Source organism: Tympanuchus pallidicinctus, unplaced genomic scaffold (genome assembly GCF_026119805.1).
Source record: "Tympanuchus pallidicinctus isolate F22 unplaced genomic scaffold, pur_lepc_1.0 scaffold8, whole genome shotgun sequence".
Classification (NCBI taxonomy): Eukaryota; Metazoa; Chordata; class Aves; order Galliformes; family Phasianidae; genus Tympanuchus; species Tympanuchus pallidicinctus.
In genome coordinates this window covers 43,398,268-43,417,345 of record NW_026294802.1, presented here as the reverse complement: position 1 = coordinate 43,417,345, position 19,078 = coordinate 43,398,268, and the positions used below count along the sequence as shown (strand labels likewise).

Below are 19,078 nucleotides of genomic sequence, written 5' to 3'. Positions count from 1 at the left end.
AACATCGATATGGGAAGAAAATTATCCTTTTAAAAGATTACTAACAGAACACTGGTTTCTGTTGTCCACATGGGATCCTGCAAATTGACTGGCTGCATGGAGCTTGACATTTTATACTGCTTCAGAGTAGAAATGGAGCAGAATTAGGAAACAATTATTGGTAAGTATGCAACTGTGGCACCATAAAAGCCCCACGGGTAAGACCAATCTAAGGAGAAAGAAATGAAAAAATAACTTTCACTTTTTTTCCCCATTTTCCTTGTCTGCACAGTTGGAAATCTATTCCCTGCTGTTCCATATTTCCTACACTGATTAGAAGTGTTACCTACTGCATTATTCTCTTCATGGTCTGGATTTTCCAGGTGAAAGCATCATTAGAAAGGAGGCTGAGTAGGGAAACAGGGCTGAATAGAAGAATTCTTGTAAGTAATAAAATGTATTTTTCCACATAATGTTTTAGCCAAACTGCTGTTCCACAATGAACCTCATGGATAAATAAGACTTTTACATTCTTCAGGAACAAACAGACTTGTAACAAACAATGCTGAGTATTAATTGTGGTCAATTCTTCTTATTCTAGAAAAGCTTTTTCAGATATTTCTGCCCTTCTTTCCCTGCAGAACCCTCTGGAAATGACAGGATTGATATCCCAGAGCATATCCCCAGAGCATTATGTCTCTCAGCACAAGAGAAGAATCAGAAGCCCTCTCTCTTTGAGCTGAAATTCTCAAGTTGTGATCAGGAAGAAACTTTTCCAAAGAGCATCAGTTGTCTCATCACTATTCTATTAACTGTGTTTGAGAGGTGAAAGGAGCAGTTTGAGTCTCTGCTGCGTTGTTTCTGCCTAACACAAGTTAGCACTAAGTATGCCATTAACTTGCTCAAAAATGTAAACAAGCTAATTTTAGTGATAATGACAAAGGAAGATAAATAGACTGGACTCAGTTAATGGAAGCTGCAGTAGAAAGTCAGCATTTCTTAAAACTGTTCATTCCACAAACTCCCAGTCATTTTATCCTGTTTACATTACGCATTCAGCAGAGTAGTGACACACACACCCTTCCACATTTTTCTTTTAAATTTGCAGTTTAAAAACTTATGGCTCAGGTAAACCATTTTTTGATTTACTGCGTTCCTGCCGGTTTTATTTGCAGTACAGTGGTTGCCTAGAACCATCACCAATAAATTCCTTTTTTCCTACCATTACATTTTAAAAACTTGTCTAGATGAAATCTTGGGAATGAGAATCTTCCAAAATGCAAGAATATGTTTTTCAGTCATGCTTTTAAGAGATGAACTTTACATAGGCAAACAGGAAGCTAAAATAACCCATGAACTTTGCTCGTCTTCACTGAGTCACTTATGGAGCACTGTATTCTTTGGACAGCATTTACAGGAACATTTCAACACCCCTTAATCTGTTGCAGTTTTACTGCCTATAAATGGGTTAAAGTATGTGGCACAGCATATAATTTTACTGCTTCTTTCAAAGAGACGTGTGTGAGATTAATTAATTGCCCTTAGAAGGAAATTTGCTAATTTATTCCATGTTAATGGAATAAGCCATTCGTAATCCTTTAACTACAAAAATGAAAGTAGCATTCCTAAGGTTTATCCATCATACCAGAGTGCTGTTCTCGTATCTTCTGCCTATGTATGCCATTAGTTTTCTGTTTTTTCCAGTCAAATTCCCCCAAATTCTGTATCTTACAGAATCTAAACTACCTTCCCCACTGTCAGAACTCTGCAGTTCTGCTCTTTTTCTCATGCTGAAGCCTGTCTGGGAACCTCAGACTAAACACTATTATATTCATCTCCACTAGAAGCTCAATCCAGGATTTAGAGCACTTAAGCACAGCAGAGGGGATTGCTGCACTTAGATGCCAGAGCCGCCTCCATTCAAAAATAAATGCAAACCTGTGGCTGGAGGGAGTGGAAGATGGAGAACACACTAATAATGCTGCAGTGTTTGTACAGCAGCTCTGTAGCTGGAATACTTTTTTAGGAATTCGGAAATCTTGAGTTCAGGCTTTCTATTGAGTGCACCCATTTGCACCTATCTCCCTAATGCTTTGCTACCAGATGTCTTTGCCCTAAGGGGTTTCTTCCTCATCTCATTTAAAAAAAAACAAACAAAAAAAAAACCAAAAAAACAAAGCAATGCTGCGCAGGAAACACATTTCTTTCTACATTTATAGGAGCAGACAGAGGGATACCTGACTTGTAGGGTACTGAGTTGTTTGGGTAATTTGTGCTTCCTGGTGTAGGATCATCTGGGCTTACTTCACCCAGTGATTAATACCCATTTTCAGAATGAGAACCAGATCTCATTTTTCCCGTTCTTTCTTCTTCTTTCTCAAGCTGAGGAAAGCAACAAACCCAGATGCCACACTTCTTCAGAACAGATGTAAAGGGAAGGGCACTACCATCAGCATCATGTTCCTTGTCCAAAACATTTCAGAAGAGAGAACAAGCCTTGCTCCATTTTTATTCTCAAGAGCAACACTGGAGATCTGATTGTGCAAGGGTCCAGGTTGTGAAACTAAGTTTGACATTGGTGTTTATATGTATCCAAAAATGCAGGTGGGAAGACACCCAGAAAGGAAGACTTCAAATATATTTTTCTCCTGGGCATTACTTGCTAACTTGCTATTTTGGATGTTCTGCTCAGTGTCCCAGTTTATGAGTTGTGCCCGGGTGGGTTTAGCACTTCCCATACAGTAAATGGAAGTGGAGGCACTCTCCGATTATGCTCGAGTTAGTCACTGCTCTAAGCATTATTAGCTTCATGTCTGGTGGGCTGTGTAGTATTAAAACCAAAACCAAATAAACATACAAGAAAAATACACTTTTATCCAGTGTCAGTTAAATCCTGGTGCTGGACAGAAACCATGCTCTTACAGGCATAACCATGAAATCACAGAATCACAGAATCGTAGGGGTTGGAAAGGACCTCCAGAGATCATTGAGTCCAACCCCCAAGAAATACTTGTCTATGAAATAACTGCCTTGGATGTTTTCATTTTTAGCCCAAGAAAAGATGTGGGAACAGCAGGGATACGGGCACTTACCTCTTCTAAACTCTGCATCATATACTTTGTGGAATATTTTATCATCAACTGTCTCTAAGCTTTTACCAGGATAACAGTCTTTGCTTTGGCAATGGCTCCCACAGTAGACTTGCAGGGGAGTTAAGATGTAATAGACCAATATTAGAACAATATGGAATAAAAACAAGAATTTACAGTCTGCAAAGGGAACACTCAGGCTATGAAAATGCTGGATGCTAATGCAGTGAACAATACTCTGTGTTCCTCAGACTATGCAGGGGAATGCTTTTTAAAAGACAAGGTACACAGATTTGCTGACTCTGTCCCTCTCACAGCTCAGTCCAGAAGTTCAGTGGCCATCAGAGCTCTCACAGGGATAACAGCCACGCCGCACGAGCCCGCAGAATGCATTTTTCTGGGGGTTGCCATGGCGATCTATAGCACACTGATCCCCAGAGAGCTTCGCTCAAAATTCATAGGGAACCAGAGCAGGACAAAGAAATGACACCCAAGCAAAGGCAACAGGGAAATTCTGTGTATACTTCCATAACCAAAGCTTTCAGAAAACTGATATATTCAGAATTGAAAGGTCTGTAGGAAAGAAGCACGGTCTTCATAGCCGTAACTCTAAACCAGGATGATCTAGTGAATAAAACTAAGAATTTCTGACCCTGTCTCATTCTGTGGATTGGCACAGGTTAAATCCTCAGCTTCTGTACTGCAAAATCCTTATTTGTGCAGCATGGACAGAGATCGAGTGATAACTATGCAGCCTAAATGACATAGATGTCTTTAATAATGTAACACTGTAGAGCAGTAATATTTACTACATAAAAAGTAAATGTCAGATTTTGGTCATAACGTTACTTTTCACTATTTCAAGAAAATAGTTAATACAACAATTCTTCAGTATTTAAGCAATTTAAATTCTCACAAAATACTTTATGTCATCTGTTGGCCCTTATGCCAGTTATGCTCTCTTAATGCATTCTCAACAAAAGAGAATTAAATTTGTCTGAACATGAAAGCAACACTCTGTCAAGTGATGTATGCTCTCAATATAGAGTTGAGAAACCTCTCGTATGGTCCTTTCACTCCCAGCATCTGGTCAGGCACTGCACTATAATGGCCATACACACAGGAACAAACCAGCAAGAAGAGACACTAAAGCTGAAAATCTGGGCCATGTCAGATATGCCACAGTCCAGAAATAATACCAAATGAAAGTCAATCAATGTTTCGCTATTAGGCACCGTGTTTCACTCAGAGCTTATTAACAGACACTGCCAGGCACTTTTGCACGCTAAAGAGCTCTGAAATCAGTTACTCCTACATTGGTTGATGTTCAGCCACTTGTGTACAATGGCTTCTTTTCATAAAATACACAGCATCCTTTTGTTTCTACCTGGATCTCATTTTTGTTACAATGGACACTAGCCTCTCCAGTCATCATCCATTTGGTCTTCATGTATACACAGAAGTAATGCCTCCTATTTTTATGATGGTGGCCCACAACATCAGAGGTGAACGTTGGTGGCACAGCAGTAGAATCTGGCCCTTCCCACCAGTATTCCATTACATCTTGTTGTGTGACAGATGGCAGCAGAGGGGCAGTCTGACAAAATGGCATCAGACCTGGAAGTGATGATTAAGCAAAGGTGTGGAAATAAACTCCATGCGATAAAAATTTGTACCCTTAACATTTACTGATGCTTGCTGAACATTTATGGAGACCAAACAGTGGATGTGAGCACAACGAGGCAGTGGGTGATGCATTCCAGCAGTGCTGACAGCATGGTGAAAGACAAACCATGTTCCAGAAATGAAGAGCACCTCAATCAGCCCACTCAAGCAAATCAGTGGATTATGACCAGGGAGCTGTGTAGTGAGCTAAATATTGGCTTCAAGTGTCAATGGTGACAATGCTGGAATATTGCAAAGTTTGCGCCAGGTGTGTTCCATGAATGCTCATGTAGGAACAGATAGAACACCGTATGCAAACTTGTCAGGAGCTAATGAACCAACATGAGGCTGAAGGTGACCGTTTCCCCATTGAAGAAAAAGTTCAGGATACAGCCCCCAGTGGGTAAAGTGATGTGCACTGCCTTTCCTATCCGCAGTGGGATAGGTTGGGTGCTTTCCGACTTCCATCTGTTCAGGCTAATGAAAGATGGACTGTGTGGGCAACATCTTCCTAAAAATGACACCATGAAAAAGTGGGTCACTCTGCTGGCGCACATTTTTATGATCATAGCATGCAGGCTCCTGTTCACTGCTGGTGAAAATGCACAACTAGTGGTGGTGACTATACTGAAAAATAGTGTTTTGTGGCTGAGAATTTACTTTAGCAAACAGTGTTACTTTGCTCTTTATGCATGTTTTAGTTTCCACACAAATAAATAGGAGGCATTACTTTTGGAGTAACTTACGTACATAACCATGTTAGGAAAAATGGCCACCTCCTGAATGAGCATGAAGCTTTTCATTCAAATCCACTTCAGTTTTCATCAAGCCTCTACTGGATTCTACAGCAGTAACCACTTAACAGCCTTGCTCTGTTGCCATTCACCAAAATTTAGTGTGCAGTCTCTCACTTAGGACCATAGGCAGCAATTCACCTGCTGCATTTGGGTTTGTGCCTGAAGCCTTACTACTGTGCTGTACTGACACCAATGCCCTTGGAAAGTGCTCTGGAAAGCCTGGTCTCTTCACTATACTCACATTCTCACAGCCCTAGGATACTCACAGGATACACATTTATACTTATAGGATACCCATTTATATGAATATCCTTCAATGACTACTTGCATGGTGTGCAACATTTTACACACGTCTTTCTTAACTTTGGTTCCTTCATTAACCTTGCTTTGACATCCAGTCATGAGATGAATTCTCTGTGCTTCCCCAGACCATCAGCTGTCTGTTTTCAAATCAGCATAGGACTAATCATTGCTGACTGAAGAGCTGAGGGAGAAATCTAACCATCGCCTTCCATATTTTCTTATCCTAGGCTCCTTCTCTCCTCAAAGTTGCTTACAACAGTCTTGAGCAGTTTCCCTGTACTTCAGCCTTTCTCCTTACTGCAGTACTCATGTGATGAGGCAGAAAGTGGGGTTACCAACTATTCTGGTCATTGATAGCTATCTGCCTCTGCCCCACTCCTGTGCATGCTCACACACACAGCAGCAGTTCTGCCACTATGGGCAGAGCTCCCAGGCAGCTCCCACCAGCAGGGACATCTCACAGTGGTGCCCGTGTCCCGTGTAAAATCACAAACTATGCACCACAAACTATTCCTCACCACAGGTCAGCACAGCTTCAAGGAGGTGAACTAAAAGCCATTACTTCAAGAAAATCTGCTACTTACTATTGCTGTCCACAGGCATAGTAAATGGCACCAATGAGCTGGCAGGCACTGCTGAGCTGCTTTCTCTCTACTGACTGTAGCTGGCTGCCTTTTCCTCAAACAGCTCCTGGAATACTTGGGCCCCTTTCTTCCATATGCTTTTACTCTTTCTAAGACTTCGCAAGCTGATTCCTGAATAGGAGTGCTATAGCTTTTGGACATAAGCACTCTTGATGTCCTTTAACAGCGTCTGATTTATTTGCTACATATACTAGTATTTCTGCTCCCTTGCAGGAAAAGAACTTGAACTTTAATGAGAACCCTACAAAAACACTGATTGCGGTAGGCATAATATTACGGTTCTTATTCTCTCATACCTTGATCCCTTCAGGGAAGAGATTTTATTTACCAAGCATAAAGATGAAGTCTGACAGACAGCCTTCAAATCAAAGCACAAGACAGAAAATGTCTGATTACTCCCGGAAGCAGCATTTAACAGCTTAACTTAGTCTTTATTTAGATATTATTTTGCATATTTCACCCATAATGAAAGCAAACTTGTTGTGAACAAAATCATTTGGTAATCTTATTTATCAGCATCACTCACACACTGACAGACAATAATTTTAATAAAAATTTCTCTTACAACATCAATTTGTTTAAATTCCCTTTTTTAAGATGTTTATGCATTTTTCAGGGCCAATGAATGGAAAAGAACAGAGACCCCAGTGCAATTCCAACCACTTCCAGAGAACACAGTGGTAAGCTGTGCTGTGCATCTGCCAAGGGAATATACTTAAAAGCTCTACTCTCCTCACTTTAACAGCAGGCACCATGCCACCCACTACTTGTGTATGACAATATTTTACAAGGATACTGCAACTCTTTAAAGCACGAGGATGAATTAACTGCACAGGGGCTGTCAGATATTTACCTTGCCCAAGAATGTTAGATGTATTAGAAATGCCAAACATAATAAATGTAGTTCAACTTCAGAAGAGGAGTTGGCAGAACATGACAAAAAGCATCGTTGCAGAGATGCCTGCCTCAGTCGTGTGTCACAAAACATCAGACTTGCACCCCCTTCTCTTCCCTTTCCTCTCCCCAATTATTCAACAACTGCAGTCACAGGCAAGGCTCCTGTCACCGCTTAAGAGACACAAGGGGAAGATCACAGCATGCCTAATACCTCACTTGGGACACCTTCTCTTTCCTCTACTGTCCCACAAGGTCAGAGTTGCAGTTTTATCTAGTGGATCTGACAGCATCTCTCCACAGGATGCTCTGCCATTCAGTTCAAAGGAAGATTGTGGGTAAATGTTACATGTTGCCTAACATCTGGGCAGAACAGCTGATGTTCATCGATGGAGAGAAGATACTGAAAGGAAAGCATCTGCTTTGGGATGGAACTGCAAGCAAGAGAAGGTGTGAACACATGGAGCTGCTCTAGCAGGAACTACCCAATTTTTGTCTCCTGGTCAAGTTAGTTTTCAGCTCTTTGCTCAGACTTGAGGTGTGGTTGCACACCTTATGCCACCTGTGGAAACAAGCAGGTAGGGAAGATTGGAGAACAAAATAACCTTCTGCAGCATCAGTGTGCACCAGAGCCCAGTAAAGCGACTGTGCAAAATATGTCTTGACACAATTCAGGGAATGTACCTTCAGTAGGTGTCCTAGAATTGGAGAAAGAAATACTAGCTCTCGCCTTGTCAGAGAGAACAGGCAGGCTTGCTGGAAGGGGATGTTATCTCTGCTCATTCTTCTTTTGTGAGAATAAATGCCTACTTTGTACAGGATGACTATTTTCAAGATACCAGATTTGCTTAGAATAATATGTCAGTACATTCAATTTTGCTCGTCGTACAAAATAGATGTATTGGGAATGCTTTCCTTTCTTTAGTTACTGGTTCCCATCCCCAGTCTACACTACTTACTTGTTCTCTTCCTCCAGGCCCTATATATACATCAAAGACATGTTTTCAAAGACCCATTTCTCTCAGCATAGCTTGCCCCCCAGCTGTAAAAGCTTTGCTAACATATACCTCCCCTAAGAGAGCTAACTTCTTTGCATAGAACTCCTTTAGGCAACATCTGCAGTCATGCAAACAGGTAGAAGGCTCCCATGTGGCGCAGCTCAAGAAGGAAACATACACATCCTGCAAAGCAAATCCAGGGTAGCCTCACAAATATTTATACATCAGATAAAATCTATATCCTGTATCTTGGGCCACTATAAACAAATGCTACCCAATATATCTTTCAGTTAAATCAAACGAAGAATTCACATGTGGATGGATGGCCTGATTTCAGTTCACCCAAGGGTATGAAAAATCTAGGAATGCAATAAATCCATTTACTCCTAAGTGACTGACCACACACCCCTTGCCTCCTCAGCACTCTGCAACAGCATCTTTTTGGCTTTGAGATCAACTAGACTTCTCAGCAGTCACTCAGTTTCTGGATACTTGTGATGAAACATTGGCAACCAATGCCACTGTAGAGAATAGACCAAACCAGCCCAGATAGGTTTCTCCTGTATGGATGGTATATCTCATGCTTTCCAAAGGCACTGAAGGTTAGAAGTGCTGAAGGACTTCAGGAATCTACTCCACCATCCCTGACATCAGCTCCAATGTATGTTCATAACAGAGATGGTATCGTGACCCTTTTTTCCTCCCTGTGAGTACTCTGAAAAGCCAAATGCGCAATAGTCTCTGTGATAAAGGTTTTTGAATGTGCAATCGATGCAGAGGATAACAAAGCCAAAGCCACATACCAGCTGTTTGTTTTCAGTGAAAGGAGCCTGGCACCCCTCGCCACGTCCCCAGGACCACATGTCAGAGGATCATAGAAGGAAACGGCTCAAGAAAGAAGAGTAGGAAGAGCAGGTCAGACCCATAACACTGCTCACAGTTGATACCTTTGTTCCTTCCACACGAGTGAGAAACTAATTTTTTTTTTGTTAATAATAATACACAGCTCTGTGGTTACATAAGAATAACAACCAGGCAGAGTTCTCAAAGCTACGCACAACTCCTGCCTCAATGCAACCAGCACCTTCCTCCTTCCTTCAGATTCAAACAACAGAGAACAAACTCTGAAAAACCTGCTTTTTGAAAATGAAAGTCTGGCTTTGAAGAAAACAGTGGCAGGTCCCTTCAGACGTCTGGAAATTTCCAGACAGGTCTTAAAGAAATCTCCAGCTGTGTATAAACACTGGAGTTACAATGTTTTGCAAACTCAGAAATTCCCAGGAACTGTAATTTAATACAATTCATTAACTAGTCACAAATTAAACTGATGTCATTTTAAGTAAAAGCAGCAAGGATAAACAAGTTTGTTATCTTGTGCATCTCTGGATGACTTCTCTCTATGGACTTACTGACTGACTGACAACAAAAATCTGATGCCTAGCACGAGATATTCTTACTTCTTGACATACCTCATGACACTCTGCTCTATCAAACTGAGTGCTACAACCACAGGACACTAGCATATTGCCTAGATTTCCAAAAGGATAGGCGTTTTTAGACGTGTTTTTTTTTTTGCATACATTGCATTAACTGAATCAAATAAGGCTGAGGTTTGCCTTGAATTCAGCTCTAAAAATTATATAAGGACAAGTATTTAAGTCTTACTTTTATCCTAGTTAAATCCTTTAATTAAATATAACATTAATTGAACTAAAGAATATTGAAAAAGTTTTTCTCAACTAATACATTTAAATGCATTAAATGGAGGAAAAAAAACAAAACAGGAACACGAGAGGCTCATAAACAGATCCATACAAACAGCACGAAGAAGGCAGCACCCTATGAACACAGGGCATTTTTTTTTTACGTTTGCTAGCACAAGAGTAACAGCAAAGGTGAGGAGCAGCAGAGGTGGTATACTCCATACAAATCAAGGTGCTAATGTGAATCATTTCCATTTTACAAAGCAATATATCAGGTCACGCATATCAACTCCTTAAACAATATGGCTATTGTACAGCAATGGGATGATGGGTGGGAATGGTGCAGAACTCCCACACCCTGTACTCAGACTGCTAGACATGAGGAATCCTGTAACCCCCTGCAGCCAGAGCGTTCCTGCCCCCAACCCCAAGGGATCAGCAGGACAAGGGCTCCAAATGCAGTTTTGCAGCTCTGCTCTGAAAGCCATGGGCTCAGATCCCACTGGAGGGAGAGGCAGACTGCTGCTACAGCCTGACAGCAGAAGAGAACCACAGTGCAGCTGGTGTGAGGGGATGGGCAGGAAGAACCCATAAAATGCCGCTTTTGGGTTCTGCAGGATTGGTGGAGCCAGAAATTAATTAGGTCTGAAGGGAATGAAGAGTCCTAAAATTGTTCATTTATTAGCAATTGCAGCCACCACAGGCACAGCACTCAGATGTTTGCAGTGTGCCAGCAAGCAGACAATGGTAGCAGTGTTGTCAGTAAGGAAACAAGCAGAACAGGACCCTAGGAGCTGCTCACTCACCTAAACCTGAGAAGAAGAGGATAAAAGAAGATGATTTCACCAACTCCACCACGAACAACCACATGAAGGAGCTCACTTTGGGCCGGAATCAAAGGTATATGGAGACAAAGCTAAAGTAGCACCTGAGAATAACACTAAATGACATTCAAACTTCAGAATCAATGCTAGAATCAATGCTGACAACTGATTTGTAACCGTTCCAACCATCTGAACCACAACGTGTTTCTTTTTCAAAGTGGGGACAATTCTTGATTTCAGTTGTTGAACACAAGAAACCAGTTGCCAACATCAGTGTTCCTGTGTTCTGCAAAGGGGCACCACAGCTGCTTGCTCTACAACATCCCATGGGCTGTGCTTCGCTGTAGTTAAGTGTGACAAGAGGCCCTGCACCTCACAGGCAGTGAATTCTGAGATGCTGTAACAAAGTGGATGGTAGCAATGCAGCTGTACTCATCAACATTTACAGGAAGGAAAATAAGTACAATTTAGATACCTTTCATCAGTATTTCTGTGAGTCTCCTCCATGCATTCCCCAGGAGCTGAGATAACCCCACAACTTCACAATCCGCTTCGGCAGCACAAAGCACTGATGTGGTGCCCTGTTCCAGGACACCCAGCTTGTTTGCTCTGCTTCTAGAACTGGGTAAAGTGCTTTGTGCTTTCTCTTGATCTCCACAGGATGCAGCAGTCCTTGCCAAAAATAACTATGTTTTAATTTTCCTTCACAGTTCCCTTGAAGAGGTCTGTGCTGTTTTAATGCTGGAGCATCACATATCCCTTTAATCCCCGCGTACACATTTTAACATTTCAAACACAAGGTTATTTATAAACGAAAAGCCACTGGGGCTTTGGTGAGGTACAGAGGTTTAGTGGGGAATGAAAGTGGGGAGGGGTCTGGGAGGGTGAGTCATCATTTTCTGGTTTTAATCCCTCGCTCCTCCTCTTGCTTTATTAGCAGCAGCACTAAGTCTGAGCAGGGCAAGACAGCAAAAGCTCTCTGAATGCAAAAGTGGGACAATGCCAGCCATCAATTCAGTTGTGCAGTCCTGCTCCTGTCTGTGCCATCAGCCCCTTTTTGTAGCCCAGACTTCTCCCTCCTAAATGCCAAACCTCCCACCAAAAGCTTTTGGCTGCTGTTCTGCTTGCCCCCACCTGCTCGTGCAAGAGTGAGAACAGACGGGACCAAAGTAACCCTGTTTGCTGAGTTCTGTGCAGTATTCAGGGCTGGACATTAACACATTGAGTGGAGCTAACAGGTTACAGAAACTGTTTAGGGGGACAATGCAGTGGAAAGCCAGCCTCACTCCAACTAAAACAGTGCTTGGAAACAAGTCGTGCTGCATACTGAAAGGGGACGCAGCAGTTGTTCCCAATCCCCTTTCCTTTTTGGTTGTTGCTGAACAGCATGGCAAAAATTTGTCCTCCAGCCCAGTTATACCGTTCGGCTGATGCTGGAACAAAAGGAGAATGAGCTGCGGCAGAAATAACAAGGTAACCTGCATTTCTAATGGAAGCGACAGCAGGACGTAAAAACCTTAATGCCATCATATCCAACTTTTATTTGCTCTTTGAACACCCTCTTGCTTTCTAAACACTTTTCCTCCAAAACAGATTCATTAGACTGACTCTCCCAAACCCTTCTATAACCTAAGCATTTTGCAGTTACACTGAGAACCGCACAACTTCTTGCCTTAAGATCTGAGCTCTTAGCATTGCAGGGGCCTGAGGCCAACCTGGGATCTGACAACATGCAGCATCCAGCTCCAGAATTTTTAGGGGTGCTCAGGTTTGGAAAAAGTGGGTAAATTAAGTATGCAACAATTGTGAAAATACGATGTTAGGCATTATTTCAACTTTTTCAGCTGGAAATGGACATAATTTTTACTTACCTGACAAGTGTGTCGTGAGAATCAGCTAATATTGAGACTTTGATCCTTAAAGTGCTTTGCCAAGTATTAATTAAGCAAGGGTCATTTTGCACTTAAAAAAGCTAGCGTTTTGGAGTTGAACTTGTTTTCATCCCTCTCCTAAAATAGTAAAGAATCTACTGTTTGTTTTTCTACATATTCCCTGGGAGATGATTTTGGAGAATCAGAGGCGTGAGAAGTTGTCTGCATTTTGTTGGAGGAATCTGTTTTCCTATGGGTCTCATAGCCAGGCCTGCAGCCTGAGATCAAATGTTCCTGAACACAGGGAGAAGGGGAACTCCCCGTAACGAACATCTCCTTTATAGCTCACCTACTGGTATTTCCTACAACACAGGTCACAAGGACACGTATGAGAAGTTTATAACACTCCACAGATACTCAAGCACTGCGATTACTGGCAAAGCATTGCCTCATTTCTCCACAGGGGGATAGTGCCAACATATGGGCAAAAGAGTATTCCAGTTTCATCTATAGTCAGTGACATGAAGCATGCCCAAAGCTGTGTGATTCTTTTGTTCCACAAGTCACCTGTATAGAATGCCGCTAGAGACAGCAAGCAGAGGCTTGTTGCCAGAGCTGCCTTACTCCCAGCCTTCCCATGCTCAATAATGAAGGCAGGACATCCTTCGTGAACATCCTTGTTACAAAGATCTAGGAGCAAAGGTGTGACATTTGGCCTTAAATAGCCCACTGAATATAAACCCATATTAGAAGGAAATAAAAAACTGTACTTGATAGCATATGGGAAAGTAGAAGCATAAATTTCCACATGTGCTGCTTTGCACACCCCAGAGAGATTATTATACAGGGCTTTCCTCCTGCTAATGGTTCCAGCCTGACCTGGTGTCACAGGCTACAAGTGGTGGTAGCACTGTGAGATCATCTTTTCTTCATCCTCGGTAAATTCTTTACTGTCAGCCAGGCAACACAAAGTACTGCCATAGAGCAAGGAAAAAACACAGACAACACATCCTGGGATAGATGTCAGAAGGCAAAAGCATGTAGATAGGTGTAAATCCTGTGTACTTCCCTCAAACTCTGTTTAGAGATTTGGGTTTTGGGGTGACCCTAGCAAAACTTCTGTGAGAGCACGTTGCAATCTGCACGTCTCATCCCCATCTGGTGCCCACCAGACACAGGAGATGTCGAACAATTGTTACCCAGCACTTCAGTAGCTTCTGTCCCACGGATCTAAAAGGGGGTCTTCCAGGTGATTCTGGGGGCTCAGCCTGATTGCTATGTAAAAGAACTTGGGAATGTACTGGTAACAAAGCTAAATTCGAAAAGCAGGAAAACTTTACTGGAAGTAAAGTTACTTATGTGAACCCTTTATGATAGTCCCTATGGTGAGAGGCTTTTTGTACAGTTCCCCTGCCTCATTTCATGCACAGTACAGACATTACTTAATGAACTAGCGACTTCAATATTTATTTTTCTCCTCATTATCCAATGTGGCTCTATGCCTTATTTACCATGCTATCCAAAGGCTGCCTAGAATTATTTAGTTTTCATGATAGAGTAGCCAAGTTCTTATTGAACAACAATTAGTTTTACAATCCCCAGCTGGATCCTGAATAAAAGGGGACATTTGGAGGATGGTCATTCTTTTTAAGCAACTATTTTATAAACAAATATGGCTAAAAGCATCTCTGTAGACTTCCCAGAAAGAACCTGCCTGCCAGGAAGCAGAGCTTAGTGTGAGCACATGACATGACATGGCCCTCACCCCTCAGAAGTGTGTAGGAACCAGGCTATTTTTGGTGCTGGTGCACACATTTTGCATAGTAACTACCATTGAGAATGGAGAACAAAACTCTCTCAGTGTTAAGTTACAGACTTATTCCAGGAATCTCAGATTACAAGACACACAGCAAGAAGCTAATTTTGGTATCTGATAAAGGCTGAGTGTTCTTCTACCCCCACTCTGTGCACCATCCTACCTGTGCTCTGCTTGACAGTGCCTGCTCCCAGTTCCCTAATGTGCACCTCCACTTCCTTCTGCTTCCATTCACTGCCTCAAGGTTGTAACAACGTATTACCAGCATAATGTGATGCACTTATCAGCTAATCATCCCCTCCAGCCCATTATACATTTTTCCCAGCCTTTCCTTACTACTTAAAACAACAACAATAACAGTATCACTCCTGATTTCTCTCTCCCCTTCACCAGGTGAAGAAACAAAGCAAAACAACATTTCCTAGATTCCTCAAATATCTCAGCTTTGGCTTTCAGCTCTGTGAAAGATCACTCAGGAGGTTTTTTGGAAAAGAATGGAGAAGAGACTGTTTCTGAAAGTTTATTCCACTTTTTGGCTCTATGGGTAATCAAAGCCCAAATCTTGCCAGCTCTTCTGCAAAATGTACTTCAAACTCAAGTTTAAGATTTCATTTTCAATAACCAATTGACATTTGAAAGTTATTGGAGTTCAGAAAGATAAAGCTCTAATTTTCATGTCTGATAGCTGCAAAAGTCAGATCAGGTAGAAGTTACTCAATTAGGAACTCAGTCTACACTTCTACAAAATTAAAATACCAGAAAAATAAGATCTACTGGAGATCATATCTGTTTTTACATCAAGGACAAGGTATTAAACTCCCCGCATGGATGGGTTTATTCCTCTGCCAGTTTCATGGACAGGCAGTAATCATATCATCTTCAACTTATACTCAAATGGCTCCTAAATAAGCATTTAAAAAAAGCCAAACACACAAATAAGACAGCCTTACTATCCTGCTTGTTACATAATTCTGAGGGAACTGATGATAACATTTTCCCCTGTTTCCCAGGTGAAACAGTTAAAAACTGAGTTGGTAACTCTAATGTGAAAGTAACTATAGGGAAACTTCTAAGAGACAAACTCATCACACACATGGAATTGATCAAGACATTCCATGGGCTAGAACACTCCAGAGATCCTAAAGCTAAAATTAGTTATTTCTTGTTTGTTTTGATTTGTTCAATTCCTACTGGGAGGTTTTAAAGACTTATATCTAATAGGCATACGCTCATTTCAAACTGGGCCAGATACTAGGGATGTAGAGAGCCAATGCACAGTGTAGTCTGTAAATCCCTACCTTAGGTACAATGTTGTCAAATTGTGGGATCTCTATTTCAGACAACTCAGAATCCGCAGACAACTCCATGGAACAGATAGCGTTTTGCTATGTTCCTGCAGCACCTCACTTTTTTGGTGCTATTAATCAGTTAGTAACTTTAGAAGACAAGTTTACAAAAACTCAAAGCCTAGAATTAAAACCGTTCCAGCATGTTAGACATTTAAGAGAGGACCATCATCCCGCTTGACATCTAAGTTATGAATTCTGTACTTTATCCAGCATTTGGAGAGACTTAGTTGACTGCTTCCAAACTCATCAGGCAAGCTCTGGGAAATGGAAGGTGAGATCGTGGGAAAAATGTAATACAAAAAAATACTGGAACAAATCTGTGGCAGCTAGAAGTTTATGACTATCCCTGCACTGCACACAAGAGACACTCGAAACCTCCTGGGGAATGACTTCCACAGACAGGTCTTTGCTTCACACACAAATACATACGTACATATGCCCACACACAGTTACAGAGCTCAGGTTATTATGAAATACAGTTAGGGAAAGCAACGGCTTTAAGAAAAATAATGGGGTATTCAAGAGCAAAGTAACAGTTTCAAAAGGGTCTAGAAAATGAACCAAAGCTCTTATTGTTAGAGAACTATTGACTCCAGGTTTGAAAAAGTAACCTCAAGTGAGCAATGATGCACTTAGCCTGGAACTTGCAGCCGCTGTATTTCATCCCAAATTGAATTGCCAATCCACAGTGCAATCTTCTACTATCAGCTCACATATTTGGGGCAAGTACACAGAAAAATACTGTATAGTGGATGAATTATTCTAAGTTAGACAAATTTCTTCTGGAAATGGAAAATGTGTCTTTGTTACAGAACTTAAGGACCCCTTTGAGGTTGTGTTTGTTGTTTTTTTTTTCTTCTATGGGCATTTAGTGACAGTTTCATGTTGGCATTTCTCCTTCAAGCAGTTGATAAGCATGCAAATACCTTTGGACATGGTCCAGTTAATAGCATTTAGGTACACCTTTCCTACAGACCCGCATTTAAAAACAGAAAGATACTTTATACATCATACAGACATGTACAATGTTCAGATCCAGATTCTCATAATAGGGAGAGCATTACATTAAGTGGTATTTTAGGTAAATCAGTTTGTCAATAACAAAAGCATCAGTATCAATGTCTTGCAAACATAAATAATTGCCACCCCCATGCTATGAAATACTTACATTCACTTTTCTACTATGTCTTCTTCACTACAGTCAGGTTACTTTCCAGGACAGCGTTTAATCTTCTTACTAAATAAAAATAAAAATAAAAATAAAAATAAGACAGTGATTAAAACAATATCCATATTCATTATGCGATGTTCAATCATCTTAAATTTATGAACTTTGAAACATTGATTTAAGATCATCTATAGTGTCCCATAAACTTATAATTTGTTTATATATAGTCAATTTTATTGTATTTAAAACACAATTTTAGCACACCATAACTTTCAATCCTGAGGCTAACTGGGGTAATGTTCTGCATTTCAGTAGCTACTGAGATTATAAATCAGATGGACAGTTGCTCACAAGTGTACAACTAATTACAACAGAACTGAGAGCTCAGCTGATGTATCAGCAGAAAGAATGCCTGGCATTACAGATGGGGTATTGTATGACTTGGCACTCTTCTAGTGAGGACTTGAACATGCTCTTATCGATGGCAGCACTCAGCACCTCCCACAATCAAACATTTAAGAATGGAAGAGAAACAGTGCTTGTCCCTCTAGGGAAGGATAAAATACCATCTGATATCATTTAACATTGCTGTATATGCCAAAAAGTGATTAAAAAAGATTATTAATCTGGACTGTTCAACTTGAATATGAAGATGACAATTGTCCTCAAAGATTACCCACATCAATCCATGCAGTGAGTGCTGAATGCTCCAACCTGGTTCTTACATACGGATATTTATCATTACATTTTTGTAAAGAATATGATGTCCACTCAAGCAGTTCACAGGAAATGCCAACACAGGCACTAAAAGATCATCAAATGGAAGTCGAGCATGAAGCAAAGACCCAAACATTCAGCAAAATCCACCACCTGCATCTCCAAGCCATCTCATCTCAGTGCCAGCTGAAGCTGACTTTGAGACTTGCCTGACACTGGCTCCCTGGGGAGGTAGGAAATCAACCTCAGCAAGACTTTTATTTTCCTCTCCACGTGCCCTGAGGCTGCCCAGTACTGAAGTGTGCTTATTTCATTAATATTCAATGGGCCTTAATTTCTTGTTTGCATTCCCCATATCTAGTTGCTGTGGTAACACATTCTTTAGGACTCCATACATTCATCTCCTCCTGACAATACAAATTGCTTGGAAGCAGCTGAGGTCCTAATGAAAAGCAGTCTGAGGAACCTGCATGCTCGCAAAGATACTCAGCAAAACCATGAGATGTTAAAGCCATGCTGAGTGCTGTTAGCTTCAATATTTGCGTGTTCCATTAGAAGTGTTTTCCACCCAAGACAGCTGAGTGGCTGTACTAGGAAGAGAGGGCTGGGGCAGGTATGTAAAACAGAGCAAAGTGAAACAAGGACAGTGGTCAGATAGATGTAGAGAGAAGGTGAAAGGATATCTGACCAGAAGCATGAAGTGAATACGGAGAAATAAACAATATCGGGATCAAAGATAGAAGATCAGAAGAGTTCAGGTTAGGATTTCTCTTTTTTCATAAAGAGGGAAGAGAGAAACATGGGAGAAGAGCAGGGTGAGGTATTTGGACATCACCTGGATGACAGGACCTAAATGTAAAGAGAAGGTTTGGAGTGCATCTGAGAGACAGCATGGGAAGGAAGGCTTAAGTAAAGTGGCCAACCCACGAGACAGGAGAGAGTCTGGATTTAGGACAAAGGGAGATACAGATTGCTTTCTATGTTTTACTAACAATGGAAATAATCTGGTGCAACATATGCACAGAAAGGGAAAGAAAATACAGAAGTGAAAGGAAGAGCAAGGGGTATGAAAGAGAACGATCTTTTCAACAACTGTCAGGAAAGAAGGAGGTGGAGGTAAGTCAATAAGGAAGCAAGATTTCATCCAGCTGGGAAGTTCTCTTTGTACATCTCTTTGTATCTCTCTCCTTTAGAAGTTTTTTGCAAGCATTACTAAATAGTGATGTAGGCACTTCTTGAATAGTTGGCTCACATCTCAGCT

General features: G+C 41.2%; 1 protein-coding gene across 5 annotated transcripts in view; it reads right to left on the bottom strand.

The window, feature by feature from the left end:
* PLXNB2 (plexin B2) overlaps positions 1-19,078 on the bottom strand; it is a 247,415-nt gene that overhangs the window by 95,904 nt on the left and 132,433 nt on the right. For all 5 annotated transcript variants that reach the window (XM_052667742.1, XM_052667740.1, XM_052667741.1 and 2 more), the window contains one exon: positions 17,101-17,169. The gene's annotated coding sequence lies outside the window, so the exon portion shown is untranslated. The remainder of the gene's footprint in view (positions 1-17,100; positions 17,170-19,078) is intronic.